General features: G+C 39.8%; 1 protein-coding gene across 8 annotated transcripts in view; it reads right to left on the bottom strand.

The window, feature by feature from the left end:
- SATB1 (SATB homeobox 1) overlaps positions 1-14659 on the bottom strand; it is a 127135-nt gene that overhangs the window by 67833 nt on the left and 44643 nt on the right. The gene's annotated exons all lie outside the window — the stretch shown is intronic.

The raw sequence follows: 14659 nt of genomic DNA, 5'->3' as shown, positions 1-14659 counted from the left end.
TTATTTTTTTACTCAGCTCATAGTAAAATATGTTTTTTAAATGTCATGGTCCAGAAGGAAGATACTGAAAAAAGGTTAATTTTACACTGCTCTAACACTATTTCCACACCATCACCTAGCACATAAGTTGGCATCTGTTAAATTAGGCTTGCCACAAGCAGTTCAAGTCTAATTTTCCTTTTATTTTCAAATAAGGTTTTATTTATGCTTTAACATTAATCAAGCTCTTCAAGAGGAGCCCTGTAACAACATAATAATTTTGTCAAGTGGTAAGTTAAAATATACCTTATCTTCTCGGCAGAATATTAAGAGTGCTGCCCATAAACCCTTACAGTCAATTTTGAAAACTGAAACATTATCTTGACAGTAACCTTTTAATGTACCATATTAATGACACAGCAGTGTTAAGCACCTTTTTATAATTCTCAATAAAAGGGACGTTTACTGAACAATCTGTCAAAACTATTGGTCCCCTTTCTTCCCCCCCCCAATAAAGCCTATTCCCACTTCTATAAATTCTCAATTTGTCCCCTTTGTAAAATAAATAAATAAATAAATAAAATATCACAGGGATGAAGGAAGCCTATTTCACATTCCTATTGCCAATTCTGAGATAGATGTCCACACTGGGGAATCACAATGTATTTCAGCTTCACACCAGCTTCACACATGCGGTGAAGCAAAACAAAACAAACAGTGCCAGTGTAAGCAAAGCCCTGCTAAACCCATTGAACTTAGAAAGGTGAAACTCTTCTTAGATGGCATTGTAAGTTGCTCATGTTATCCTTATGTGTTACATTCTTCTTTCCACCATGGAGAGTAACCAAAATGTTAAAGTAACATGAAAAGCTGTGCACTCATTGTGCAATAAATTATCTTAGTAAACATCTAGACAATGATTTCCTAACGAAATCTCCAAATAAGTTTAAGGTAGGCACTTATTTAAAGTTGCCAGTTGCAAAGAATAGCCCTGCTGGTTAGCTGAAGACTTAATTTAATGCTAGGCAGTAGTGAAAATGGATTTATGTTAAACATATTGTGCCATGCTTAAAAAAAAACCTAAGCAAAAATAAACTACTGCACAATACTAGTATCTTAAAACAACGTGTTCTAAAACATACAGGTGATCAAGTAGAACTAAAACAGCCCAAAACCAAAAATAATTCACAGATGAAGAGATAAAATTGTATATCCTCAACTGCCTTCCCAGTCTTTCTGAAAGAGGCTGAAAAGTAATGGCAATTGTATTTTAAAGTCTTAGTATCACACCAGTGAAAGGCCTGCACCTATAATTTCCTTCAGAAAACAGCAATATATAAGTAGGAGAGGGAAAACAAAGCACAGTTTATTCTTGAAGACTGCCTTTCTGTGATATGTGAGGCACAAGCAGCAAAGGACTTTTAAAATTAAAAACACTGTCTTAAACTGAATGCAGGAGTCAATAGACAACAAATGCAGCTGTGGCAAAATAGCCTCTGTCTGATTCAGCCTCCTTTCACATTCAGGAGATGGGCAGCAACATTCACTACTAACTAAATGTTCTTCAAAGCCCAATGTAGAGTGGATTACAGTCACTGATCCATGAGGTTACAAAAGGTATACATTATGCCTGGCAGATCCCCATTTCTGAGAAAAGTCACAGATGGCTTATCAAAGGTAATTGATAAAAGTCCCCCTGGACACAACTGTTGCCTGTTTTGTTAGCAGCAAAGGTACTGCTGACAAGAGGAAATGCCTCATCTTCACATAAGCTAGGTTTCACAAGGCTTAATGGTCAAGTCTGAGAAACTTTTAATAAGTATCTTCCAAAACTACACCTGCATTAGGGGGCATTTAGTACTTCTGCATTTTTAAACTGCAATGCCCCATTGCATTTTAAGAGATATAAATTTTAGGTCACTGATGTGCACTGTCAGATACAAGCTGTGATGATAAACAGGGAAGGGCAGATCCTATCCCCTGACTTATGGATAAAGGTCAGACCCTCTTCCCCTGACCTGCAGATAGGGGCAGTCTTAGCCTATGGGCAACAAGAGCAACTACTGTGGGCTCTGTAGTGGGGTGCCCAACTGCACATGGACCCACCTCCCCTGACAGGAAGGAAAGAAGAGCAGGCTCCTGCAGTCATTGCCCATGCCCACCCTGTCTGGGTCTTGGGAAGCAGGCTTCCAGCAGTGGCTTCTACCTGTCCCTGGTGGAGGGGAGGTGGGACAAAGGCTTTTGCCCTGGACCCCAAAATCACTAAGACTACTCTGTCTGACACTGTGCCTTCAGTTTCTGCATTTGGAGCTTCAGTCCTTAGCACCCTTGATATGCAGAAACTTGTCTGCATTTCTACACCAAATCTGAACTGGAATAAAGTAACAGGATATGAGAATAAGTTTTCAAAAGCTGCCCTATGCAAAACAAGGATTACCAGCACCTTGGCACACAGGGAGAATATTCACAGAAGTTATTCATAGCCTATCATTTCAAAACCACTGACAACAGTATACATGTTTGATTTGACGTGTATATTCAAAAGGGTGTGAATTGTCCCTGACTTGAAAAAGAATGGTTAAAAACTGAACCGGGGCTTAGGAGTCGAACTACAAAATTCAGAATGGTGCAAGCATCTTGGAATTGTACCAACTTTATATTGCAGACTTTGGATCACACCTTTAAAGGTTCACCTAGGGTACACAAGGATTCCATGCAGTTTGAAAACCAGTGTATTAGGGCAAAAGGTTCTAGCCTAGCTCTTTAATTACATGACTATGATCAAGTCTTCCAGTACTTCTGATGCTGAAAACAGCTTTGAGGGGAAGCTCAATAGATTGGGAAAAGGAGATTTCGCCTGCACTGTTTTCCAATAACTTCTACCAGGAAAACAGCACGGGTGAGAAAAGGTTTACAGCTCACTTTCTGAGGGCCATGGCCTCAAGTCAGTGCTGTCTCCCAGCTGTACTGAGCAGTGAGAAAATCAGTGGTAGGTGTAATCATGCATCTCTGACGTAACATGCAGTTTGGCATAGATTATCCACCACCTTGGCCTGAAGACAGCCAGCTCCTCTAATTCTATCTGTACCATATAAAGAACTGCAACATGGAAGTGAGAAGGGAGAGGCCACTTGCTGGGTTGGCTTGCAGACAACTAACTCATCTAGCTGCAGCTGCATAACTCCAGTTTCCCCACTTGATGTGTTTGTGTGTGTGTGTGGGTTTATTTGTATCAAGACTTCCCACTGATTCTAGATCTTCTGGCCATTAGCTGCAACCTCCAGGAAATGAAGGCCAAGACTAGCTCCTTCAGGTAAGTTTTCTGCCATCTGTCTCCCCAATACTTTGAATTGGTACCATCTCCCAAAATGACAACTTGGCTGGGGCTGAGCACCCTACAAGACTGTACTACTACGAATTGTTCAGTAGGTGTTTTTCTTGGGGGGGGGGTAGTAAAATCAAATTGTTGAAGCAAGCCTTTAACGACTGAGTTGTTGTCAGGTGCCACTTTGAGCTCCCTAATAATAAAGGCATTAATAGTTGTCTTGATGTATTTGGATTTGGGGTAATTTTACCAATGTTTTCAACATGCAAGATTTTTTCCAGGGCAACTACCCAGTGTAAACACTTTTAATGCATATGCACACACAAAGAGCTTGTATTGGCTTTAATTGTTTCTGTTCTTCAACTCAATCTACTTGACTACTTTATTATATTACTGTTACTTGGAAGCAGGCAGCTGATTTGGGGGGAAGTGCTATAATTTTAAGAAATCCTAATTATGAAGAGAATTACTTTGGAGTGCTGTCTATCATTGTGTGAATGTGTGTCAGAGGGGTGCACTCTCATTGTGTTTCATCCCTATTCCACTCCAAACGAATTTCTGGAAAAATGAGGGATCTTTTACCATCACAGCCATTTACTAAAAGGATACTTTTTATGTGATTAGGTACTTATGAACTATAAGGGACTCAATTCAGAACCACTTCTCCCTGGCCTGGTCCCTTGCCACTCTAGAAATGGGTAAACAAATTGGTGGGTTAGGAGAAAAAGTTTGCTTTCTTACAGAGACAGTCCCTTCCTACAAACACTCCCAGGGACTACCATAGTCACCTAATGACATGGCTACTTAAGTTCATTAAAGAAAGAACTTCTTAGGTCTCATCTAGGAAGTGCTTCAAAGTCCAGAAAATCACTCTTCATTTTCTTCTCATGCATCCTTCGGTACCTTTTCACTAGGTGAATCTATTGATTTCAAAGATTTCACGTTCCTGCCAAATCTCCAGTCATAATTAAGCACCCTGATGTACTGAAACACCTGCATACAGCTGCATGGTGTAGCAATTAATAGCAATGGCCAAGGTCCAAACTGCTCATGTGCAAGTAGACAGAGTCTGAGCATGCATAGGGCTACAAGAAAAACATCGAACACTAAATAAATATTTCCCTCTATCAGTACCCCTTGTGACTCATTAGGTGCTCCTCCAGAGAGTCCCCATGCAAAAACAAAGACCTGCCCTATCACCAGCTTCTAGGGTAATGCAAAAACTAAGAGGCTGAAAAAGGCTTCTAAGGTCCCAATCACACGGGCCGGAAAATGCGGGGGGGGAGCGTGGCTGTTTGCCCCAGAGCAAACTAACGCGCGGCCGCCGGATCACACGTCCTGCCAACGTCCCGTGGTTCGGGGGAGGTGCCGATCACACGACAATCCTGCGGCGCGGCAAAGAAGCAGTGCGGCGCAATCACAGCAGCAATGGTAAACGGGGTTGCGGTTTTTTAAAAAAACCGAAGTGTGCGCATGCGCCGTTGGGTTTGTGTGCGCATCCCGTGGAGACTCGGGGAAAAAACCTTTTTACGATGGGACATGGGCGGGCGCCGGATGCCACGAACTACCACTGGAAACGCGATCAGACGCCCACCCTTGCCCCACGGTTTTCGGAAACTAGTACCTCGGAGGTACTAGTTTTTTACGCTGCATCTTCGGCGGGAAGCCTCGGGTTAGCCACGGGAGCTCTACACTTCCCAGATGTTGTGGTGTGATCGCACCCGGAAAATCCACCTATCTTCCATCTCTGTAGCGTGCCTAATGCTCCGTGTGACCGCAGCCTAAGACTGGTATGACATTTTTTGAGCCCTCCTCAAACTTATCAACATCAGATATCTCTGTTATCAGTAGTTCAGAATCAGGATTTTCTAGTAGAGAAGCTAAGTAACTAAGCGTCTTTCCCCATATACTAAGCGTCTTTCCTTTCCCTATCACAGAAAGGTCTTTCTGATCCATCAGAAGCAGACATGGGGGGCATACCCCCAGTAATTGGTTCTGGCCCTCCTCCTTTATTATTGAAACAAACAATTCAATAAAAACGTACATTTTATTTTAAGCTGTGTTATTGTTAAAATGTTTTGATGTTCACCACCTTGGGAACCCTACTTAGGGGTACAGGTGGCACAAAAATGTTTTAAATAAATAATAAAACTAAAGGAAGAGAGTCTTTAGGTGAAACATTTCATTATCTAAAACAAGGAGCTGGCAATAATTTTTCAGAGTATTGTAAACAGATATTACAGCCAGTGTTCTCTCTAAGCTGAGTTGGTCTGAGCTGGCTCACAGCTTATTAGCCCCTGGCTCACAGTTTTTTGTCTCAGCTCAGGAAGGACGGCTCCAGAGCAAACTGATTTATGAAGTAGGCAAATCGCTCACTCACAACTTTAATGCCCGTAGCTCACAAGGGAGAATTTTTGCTCACAAGACTCCACATCTTAGAGGGAACATTGATTACAGCCTGTAGTTTACACATGCTACTTTTGTTTTGTACCACCTCCTTCACCAGTCAAGTGAGTCTTGTAGCTTTTCTGAATGTGGAAATCTGCTTACCCAAAGACAAAAACTTGGTAGATTTCCACACCATGGGCAATGATGACTCAATTATGTACCTTTCAACACAAAAAAGAGTTTAGTTCAGTAGCACCCCAGAGACCAACAAGATTTTAAGTGTATAAGCTTTCAAAAGTTCAATGCTTCCTTTATAAGATATCTCTTTGGCCCTTGAAAGCTTATACCCAAATGATCCTGTTGGTTTCTAAGGTGCTAGTAAGGTGCCACTGGACTCAGATCTTGGTCTTCTACCGCAAACCAATACAGCTTACCCTGTGAAACTATCTTTATGGAAAGCAGCTTGCATTACTGTTTTTCTTAGCTTACCTCTACCATGATTTGGAGAGCAGCTGCTCCAGAAAATAAAGAGATCCATACTGAATTGGACAAGGGGTAGAAGTACACAAGAAGCCTATTTATGGCAGACACCACTCAAATGCCTTCAGGAAGTTTACAAGCAGATAATGAAGGAAACATCTCTCTACTCCATTATCTGGAATTCCCTTCCCATTAACATGGTGGTCCCATTTAGCTTTCATTGATCGTAAGTACTGAGAGGCATATATCTGTGAACTTGTGAACCCCATTTTAAAGCTGTCACCACACCTTATGGTCAGGAATTCTGTAACTGAAAACTGTACACTATATTCCTACTGTGGCTGCTCCACAGAACTTTATAATGGTGTTTTTATATTCATTTATTTGATAGACCATTTTTGATCCCTTTTCCTAATCGTCCTCATCTTCAAATCTGTCTCACTGCGGCAGCACATGGTTGACATTTCCAGTGAACTGTCCACCACAAACGTCAGATCTTTTTAGATAATCACAGTTAACTCAGACCCCATTCAGCATATATATGAAGTTATAGTTTACTGCCCCAGTGAGCATCCTTTCACACTTATAAAACACCACCTGACATTTAGTTCTTGTCCACCCAGTTTGGAGAGATCACTTTGAAGCTCTTTGAAATTCTTCACCTGTAAGGTTGGTGTCATCCAAAGATTTTGCTACCTTACTGCTGACCCTAAATGCCTTACATTTATAAAAAATAGCATGCATTACTCCCATTATACACTGCTGCTCCACTGGCTGCTCATCAGTTACTGGGCTTAATTTAAAGTATTGGCTATCACAAAAAAAGCCCGTCATGGCCTGCTGGACCCTCATATCTGCGAGACTGCCTCTCTCTCTATGCTCTACCATGACAGCTTCGCTCATCCAAGCAGGACCTTCTGTGTGCCAACCTCCAAATGGGCAAAATCAACTGCCCATACATGTGCCTTCTACATTATGGCTTCCACCTTGTTGAATGGCATTGCCTGAGGAGACCACTCTTCTGGATTTCTGCAAACTATGCAAAGCTGAATTATTCAAGAGTCCTCCTCTATGCATTCAATAGGGTAGAACTGTACAAAAGGCTTCACAAAGTTACTTGGAATAAATTACTGGGGACTATGGTCTGTGTTACTGTGCACAGTTTGCTGTGGGTTGAATTCTATTGCGCAATTTTGCATCTTTTAATGTGTCATATTATGCTTTCCTTCAGTTCTATTTTTTAGACTTCTACAAACCAATGTCTAGTTTATTGTTTATTAACTGACCTATCTTGTTGATTGCACTGACTCACTTTGTACAATCTGCCTTGAGTCTCAGTCAGAAAGGCAGACTACAAATAACGTAATCAAATACATAAATCTATCCAGGGTGCTTTAGAATTATTACAAATTAAACTTGTCATATATGCTTCTTAACAGAACCATACAAACATGATGGACACATTCTAAGCCTAGGTGTGTAAACCTTTATAGTCAAAAGCATGCCTCACTCCAGTCACCAGTAAGGCCTAAGGCTAGACAGTACAGAAACACAAGGCTATCCCATTAAATTTTCTCATGTTGTTTGTAACAGCATTCTACAATAAAACTCTTTCAACAGACTAGAAAGTGTTTTGAAGTTTCTTAGTTGCATGTTGATGAACTATTATTAAATTAAAAGAAAAGCAACAGTTCATAGACAGGAGCTTCTATAAGTATAATATGCATAAGTAAAACATTCAGAAACAATAAAAACCTCAGGCTCTGTACAAGGAACATTAACTTAGCTATGGTAATGCCATACCTTACCAAACTATTCACATTTGACTGTATGTAACCTTGAAAAGTTACATACATGGGTAGCCCAGGCTAGTCTGATCTTGTCAGATCTCAGACGTTAAGCAGGGTTGGCTCTGATTAGTATTTGGATGGGAGACCTCCAAGGAATACCAGGGTTGTGACACGAAGGCAGGCAATGGCAAACCACCTCAGAACATCTCTTGCCTTGAAAACCCTACAGGGTCACCATAAGGCAGCTGTGACTTGATGTCAACAAAACAAAGCAAAACTTGAAAAGTATCCTGCCATGTACTACTTTCTGTCACACATCTGCTGCTGCATGTAAAAATGTGTTGCTTTACTTACTGAGTATGTCACATCTTTACTTATGGCTCAAGCATGTTGTCTCTCTTTTACATCTGTTGCCCTCCTGAAATGCCAAGGCCTCCCAACTGAGGAATTCTCTTTCCTTGGGATTCACCTGGCATCAAGCTTACTTTTATTTATTTATGTATATTTATATCCCACCTTTCCTCTTGGTCAAGGTGGCTTTCAAGTAATAATAAAAGCATTACAAATAAGCCCGTTACAAATGAGCCTGTTTGCGGGAAGGGCGGGGTATAAATGTAATGAAAATAAATAAATAAATAAATAAACCCAAATTGCCCCTCCCCCCAGTGCCTGCTGTTCATACCCCACTGAATGCCCTGGAACTGGGCAAAACATTTTATTAACTCCCAGACTTTCAGCTGACTGGGCTTGCCAAAAGTTAGGGCTTGGATCATACACAGTATTTCCTTGGACAGGAGAGGGAGGCAATTTTTGCTCATTCACCTCTCCCGCTACAGACCTGTTAACTCCCCCTCCATGCTATCCTCCCATCCCCCAGGTGCAGCATTTCACCATTTGGAGCTGAAGCATGAGACAGAAGGTGAAAAAAAAATCACATTCTGCTGATGGAAATCATTTCAATCAGCAGAAATGTCCCAATCTTTTTAATCCTCTCATTTCAAGACGGTTTTATTATTCTCTGGGTTTTATTCTTTTTGATGTATTTTGTGATTTTTGTTATTTTGATGAGAAGTAGGATAAAATATATATAACATATTCTCCTTGAAGAAGCTTGGTAGTTCAGTTCAACTGAAATACAGACAAGAAAAAAAGAACTGTGCTGATAGAACATTATGGCTCCCTGAAAATCACTTGGAGACCAAGTCAAAATTTCTCCATTCTTCTTACCCTTGTTCTATAAATCTATGTCAAATGTTGATTAGAAGGAGAATCCTGAATAGCATTAGCCATAGATAGCAATGATACACATGAAATGCTAAACTATGGTTAGAGCAAACAAGGAAAGGAGGAGAGCATTTGTTTCAGAGGCTAAGAGAGTGAGTATTCAAGTCTGATTTACAGGAAGCCAGAATGGTATGTCTGTACCATTTTATTGGGTTTTTAGTGACGTCACCTATCAACCATTTCTATTATAAATTACTGTATAAGATACTTCGATAATTCAGGAATGTCAGACATGTTTACAAGAGGAAGATAATTATGAGGGAAGCAATGAGCTCAAAGTAGAACAGCCTATTTTTAATTGGAGTGATAGATATATGATAAATGTTATATGATAGGAAATGTATTAAAATCAAGTGCAGTCAAATATGTGCAGCCATATATGGAACACTTACTACAGCTAAAATAGGCTGCACTCAAATGCCCAATTTGACCAAGGGATAAACAAAAATGGGCACTAAACCCAGCTTCTGCTGGCCTTGTATGTGTACCTGGCTCCTCCCTCCACACCACATAACATGATGAAAGAATGATATCTTAAGATTTAAGTTACCGATGACATGCAAATACAGGCACATGGCTTAACCAGAATTAGTTTTCTCCTCACAAATGTGGGATTCTAAACCAGACTTTAATCCTGGCTTAGTTTTCCTCCCGTTAACCAAGATCATAACACAAGGCACAGAGAACTGAAATTATGCCTACATCACTCAACGTTTAAGAAAGGGTGAGCAAGAAAGAGGCGTTAGGTGGCTGTTCAAGACTTGGATAAGCAGGGCTGCACACACTTATTTAAATGCAGCCCAACTGGATATCTGAATACTGAATATACTTCTTTAGCCTTTTAAAAATATTACACCTACATATATGTACCAGAAGTATTCATTACTAGCTGATATCCTCCAGTTTCAGTTAAAGCTAATTTACCTCATGTGTCTATGGTTTACTTAGGGAACAATTAACTTTTTTCTAAATAACACAGTAACAGCCTTCCAGACCAGCTGGACCACAACATGGTAAAAACTGTCCAACATCATTTTAAAAGTTCCCACATGAAATGGAAACAAAGTTTCAGAAATTAACAACAAATAGCAAATTAATGTTTGCAATTTAAAACAGTAGTATAAATAGATGTTTAACAGAAATTCTTCTACTTTTTTTTTTTTGCTGCCGTAACCTGCCAGAACCTGAATTGAGGCCCTCAAGGTTCCGTTCTTTTCCTGTTGCTACTGATGACATCTCTATTAGCACAAGCTTGCATTTTGTATGCATGCCCTCTATGTATGCATGCCCTCCTTCTACAGATGTTAAGGTTGACTTCTTGCAAAAGTATTTCTGAGCTTAACAGGTAAAAATAAAGCTTTTCTTTTCCATAAATATAACTTTAAGTTTTATACAGTTATGGTCTAACGCAGTCTCAACCATGGCCTGCTTAAAATTGAAAGTGCAGTTTTTAAAAAATGTCTTTAATCTTCACAGATTTTTTTTAATATGGGTAGCATGGTAGCAGGTAAAAAATGCAGGGGGCTTCAGCTGCAGCAGAAACGTCACCTTTAAAGTCAGAATGCTTCTGTGAAGTGTTCACAGCTGATAGGGAAACCAACTTCCCAACAGGAGGCCCAGGAACACCTTGTCCAAAGGGCTCAGAAGGTGGTACTGGCATTGGACCAAGCCATTATGGCATGAACCCACTTATGAAATGACCTGGTCATATGTTCATAATGGCTCATTTTCTGAACCCCTCCTCACTATAAGCAGTTACTGAATATTAGGAGAAAGCCTGACTCAACAGGAAGCATCTGTTCCCACACTATCTCCCATCACACAAGACAGCATGAAACACAGATCTTTAATTCACGGCAACCTGTGAGGCTAAGCTAATTTATATTTTGATATTCCATTTTCATAAAAGACAATTTTAGAAAATGCTTAACAGCTAGTCAGTTCTTCAGTAGGATTATGAACCTGCCTGAGATTATGAAGGAGGGGAAACCCCTGAAGTGTATCTACATTTATAAAGTGATAGAAAAAGAGACATTGTGCATAAAAATGCACTACAATTTAATGATATCACAAGCCTTTCTGGAGCTTGAGGCAAGTGCAGTATGCAGCTCTGGAAAACAATCTGATTTTTGCTAATGAAATAAAGTTCCTTCTTTAAAAGCTTTAAGGGATGTGAAACATCAGGGCTTAGACCTGTCTGACAACAAAATCAGCTATTACCTATTCCAGCCCTCCGGCAAGTGTCATCTAATGGCCCAGTAAACAGAATGTTACATATCAAGGGCAAGACAAAAGTCATTGTTGCACCCTACACATTACTTTTCTCACAGGTCAATGGAGTAGAGATGGGGTGGGGGCATTATCTTATTAGACATTTGTTAGAATTTACTTAAGATAAATGCAAGCTGAGTCACACATGGTTTTTTTAATTATCTCAACTACCATGCTGCATATGGTTAACCCTAGAAAAAGCTGATGTAAAGGGCAAAACAGGACTAAACATTCTTGAAGTTCAAAATGGTGTCAATTAATAGTACACCATCAACAGGCAAGAAAACAGAATCTGAAAATAGAGAAAGGAAGATTAAGACAGTCGATACCAATAGCATGACCAAGAATGTCATGCTAGAGAACGAGAGATCCTTCTGTTAGTGGCAGATGCTCTTCTTGCTTCTCTAAATACTTACGCTTACAAGAGTATTAATCTGTACGAGACACATTCCTGTCTTTTAACTTAAAGTACTGTAAGAAATACATAACACTTTTTTCAATGCATATGCATTATTCTTTCAAAGGGAGAATGAGCGGGAGGGAGGTCAATGGGTGCTGACCTATAAATGTGGTATCAAATATTTGTACCAAGCTTTTTATACACATCCTGTTTGGTCATCAATAAATGTGCTCTGATAATGGAGCAAAGCATTTTAGAAGTATTTTTGACTCCATTGTTCAAACAATGCATTTGTAAACACAGTGCATGTTACATTAGAAGAAGAAGAAGAGATTGGATTTATACCCTGCCCTTCATTACCCCAAGGAGTCGCAGAGTGGCTTACAAACTCCTTTCCCGTCCCCTCCACAACAGAAACCCTGTGAGGTAGGTGGAGCTGAGAGAACTCTGACAGAAACTGCTCTTTTTCAAGAACAGCTGTGCCAGAATTATTGCTTGCCCAAGGTCATCCAGCCAGGTGCAAGTGGAGGAGTGGGGAATCAAACGTGGTTCTCCCAGATTAGAGTCTGTGCACTTAACCACTACACCAAACTGACTCTTGAGAAGAAACCTGCCCTGGAGGCAAGGCATTCTGCACAGGTGCTGCATTTTTTTCTAGTGGATATATACTGGCACCACCCAGGAATTTCTAGTACATGGACAGCAAATGAGTGACAGTTCCTGGGGTGGAATGGGGATTCAAACCCAAAAACTCCCAGACCCTCGTCTAACCACTAGACCATTCTGGCAGTTTACAAATGCATCATACTTACATCTGAGGACAAGCAGCAATTATATTGCAATACCATGCCAAAGTAAGTAAGATATTACACCAACTGATGGATTACTTTCCATTGACTTCAAATAAAATAAAATCAGGAGAACTATGCCTTTGGTTCTGTGCACACTTGCTTCCAAATATATTCCACTGAACAAAGTACAGTATGCAGACTAAATATTCACAGGCCCAGGCTTCTATATTTTAAATCAGTACAAAAAGGTCACAGTCATGCATACTAGTTACACTTATGATTCTTCTCTTTCCAAAGCACAAACACATTTACACAGGACTCTAAGACAGTCTTACAATTGGTTAACATAAAGCTAAGGAGTTCTCTTCCTGTGAAGAAATAATGACAACCCAAAAACCAAAGGAACATATTTGCACAGTAAGCCTTGCAAACATACTGCCAGAATGGTTTCCAACAACAATATACATATAATTATGAAAGATCAGTAAACCCAGAGAAAATTCTCTGCTAAACTTGTGTGTTTGGCAAGTGTCAAGGTTCTGTATATTTTAACTTCTTCTAACAGTCTTCTAGGACTACAAAGGGAAAGAATAATTTTTAACTTCTAAAAGGGCACAAAAAGACTATGATATGCATTATTTTATAACATATTTATATCTGCACTAGAGAAAATCTCTTCTTCGTCACCAAATATGAGATGGAAGCAAGACCCATTTATTCCAATGAGATTTAATTTCAAGTATGTTTGAACAAACCCTCTTCACTGAATTCAAATGCAATTCAACATATATAAAACCCCTTTTCAACCACTCAATCCATGAATAATATTAGACCTAGTATGGAGGATGAGAGATGGAGCTATAAACAAGAAAGTTCTGTTTCAATCTTGCCTAAACCCAGACCTATCAAAAACAAAGAGGGGTCTTGTAGCACCTTAAAGACTGACATGAGTTTATTCCATCATAAGCTTTGGTGTACTACAGTTCAATTTGTCAGATGGATGACATGCATCATGGAACAAGGCTACCCTTCTAGAATGATGACCTTAGACATTTTCAAGACAGGAACTCTCACCTTCAGCCCCCTTTTGCATAATGAACATAACAATACTGACCTTTCTTACAAAGTTGTTGTAAAGTTTATGAAATTAATATGAATTATGGAAAGCCAGACATCACACACACTGTCAAGTGCTTTAATAAGAGACTTCTACCACTTTAGTTAATGTGTGATACTATATGACTTTTTCCAGCTGTAGCGGGATAGGACAGTTCTCCCGTCTGCCTCCTCCAGATAATATCTTATATTTTCCTACAACTACATGCGGATGGAATTCCATCATGACATGCTGGTCTGTGTAACCCCCTGCCCCATTTCTGTACTACTTGCATTCACACCCAACCACCACCTTCTTCACTATCCTTCTCCCTTTAGACTCAGTCCAGGCTAACAGTATGAAGGGAAATTCCTGTAAATTTCACCAACATGTTGGTTTTTTTCCCTACAAAAGAATAGGTATGGACACCACAACTGATACACATAATAATACTTTTAATCCTGTTTCAAAGACTGAAAAGACACGTGAAACAGACAAGGCTTTCCCTTGAATTTGTAATTTTCACCAGATACCAGTAAGAAATCAGCAAAACGGATTGGGACAGCTTACAACAGATACTTATGGTCTTGAAACAGTAGAATGAATCAGGTAAAGGACCTACACTGTGCTCATTAACAGTGATCGGAGAGGGACATCTCTGTATAGAGAAATGAGATTAAAAAGGTATTCCCAAATGCATACGACTCTATGGTGGGTAGAGGACTAAAACCATACAATGCATTACACAGAAAACACAGGACATTTGCAATGTAATTGCAAATATACTTTCCTGAATGATTGACTGAATTTAAAAAATGGATACAAGCATATTTAAATTTAAATTTCCATTTCTCA

The sequence above is a fragment of the Gekko japonicus genome, unplaced genomic scaffold, assembly GCF_001447785.1.
Source record: "Gekko japonicus isolate JY-2015 unplaced genomic scaffold, Gekko_japonicus_V1.1 scaffold162, whole genome shotgun sequence".
Taxonomy (NCBI): domain Eukaryota; kingdom Metazoa; phylum Chordata; class Lepidosauria; order Squamata; family Gekkonidae; genus Gekko; species Gekko japonicus.
Note: the sequence above shows the minus strand (reverse complement) of the source record. Positions and strands in the feature narration are given on the sequence as shown.